The following is a 1,703-nucleotide window of genomic DNA, read 5'->3' as shown; positions in this document are numbered from 1 at the left end:
AGATAGGGATTCAGTGAATGATAGAGTGACAGAAGGGTATTAGAGAGGGCGTTGGGCGGAGTGACAGAGAGGAAGAATAAGGAGAGAAAAGGGGAGAGAGAGAGAGAGAGAGAGAATGGTTGTCATGTATGTATGCATTGATGTGTGTGTGTGTGCGTTCATATACATGCATCCATGTGTGTGTGTTTAGGGATTCAAGCGAAGATTATCGTAAAATATAGAAAGAGATAGAGAGTGGGAGAGAGAGAAAGAGAGAAAGAGAGAGAGAGAGAGAGAGAGAGAGAAAGTGTGTGTGTGAGAGAGAGAGAGAGAGAGATAAAAGAGGGAATGTGTGAATAAAAAGTAGAGATAGATAATTAGAAAGAGATGGAGGGACAGGGACAGATAGAGAGTATAATATGGTGGTAGTGGTGGTGGTGTAACAGGAGGTGGAGGAGGGGAGGTAAGGAGGAGTGCTAGGGGAAGGGGAGGAGGAGAAATATGAATGATAGGAGAAATAAAAAGACAATTAGAGACCAAGTGAAGGAGGGAGAGATTGTGAGAGACAGAGAGAGAGAGAGCGAGAGAGAGAGAGAGATTCTATGTGTGTGTGTGTGCGTGTGCGCGTGTACATGAGTGTGACTGTGTGAGTATGTTTCTACGTATGCGTGTACTGGTGTATGTGTATGCATATGAGTGTAAGTGTGTGTATATGTGTGTATGTCTATATGCGCATAGATGTTTAGGTTTGAAAGAGCGAGAAAAGACAGAAAAGAAAGGGGAAAAGAGAAAGAGAGAGAGAAAGAAAGAAGGAAAGAAAGAAGAAAGAAAGAAAGAGAATAAGAAAAAAAAGCTGAATATCTTAAGAAGTAGGTGTGGCACATAACTAGAAGGAGATTGCGTGTGGCTTAAAGCTAAGCCTTAATATTTAACTGCTTAAAGGAACCACCAATAAAATCAAAACCCTATCGTTTAACCATATGAATTCCGCCCACTTTATATTTTGCTTTTTGAGCAACGCCCTTTCCCACATCCGCTTTCTTTGACTTCTGCGGTTATAACGGAGCCTTACGATGTCGTAGTCTGTTTGTATGTAACGAACACACAGACACAGAAACTGAGACGTAATAGAGCGAAATCATTGGGCAATAACAGTGAGCGGGAAAAAAAGATATTTACATATAACCATATACATATACGTCTAACTGGTAACGCCCACAATAGGAAATAGCTCCTCCCATCAACATGGGCAGTATTTCGACACGCCTACATAGATGTGACGTAGGAACATCATTCGAATGTCGTATAGTCAGGCTGTCGTATAGTCAGCCGTAGCCAATAGTCTAAGGGAGAAAACTGTGGATGGCTTTAACAAATAGTATAGCTGCTGTTTTAATCTCGTAGAGATTTTTAACTCGCTTTTCTCTCATTCTATCTATCTCTCTCTCTTTCGTTCAAGCTCTTTTCTTTTCTCTCTCTCTCCTTCTTGCTCTCCCTCTCCCTCTCTCTCTCTCTCTCTCTCTCTCTCTCTCTCTCGCACACGCATGCACACTCAAGCATACGCAAATAAACAGACACACGTACACACACATCGACACACACACACACACACACACGCACGTATATGTGCGCACACGCATATGCACATACACATAAGCATGCACACACAGACACACGCACGCGCATGCGCACACTCAGTACAAAGACATATATATATATATATA

Source organism: Octopus bimaculoides, chromosome 20 (genome assembly GCF_001194135.2).
Source record: "Octopus bimaculoides isolate UCB-OBI-ISO-001 chromosome 20, ASM119413v2, whole genome shotgun sequence".
In the NCBI taxonomy this organism is placed as follows: Eukaryota; Metazoa; Mollusca; class Cephalopoda; order Octopoda; family Octopodidae; genus Octopus; species Octopus bimaculoides.
Note: the sequence above shows the minus strand (reverse complement) of the source record.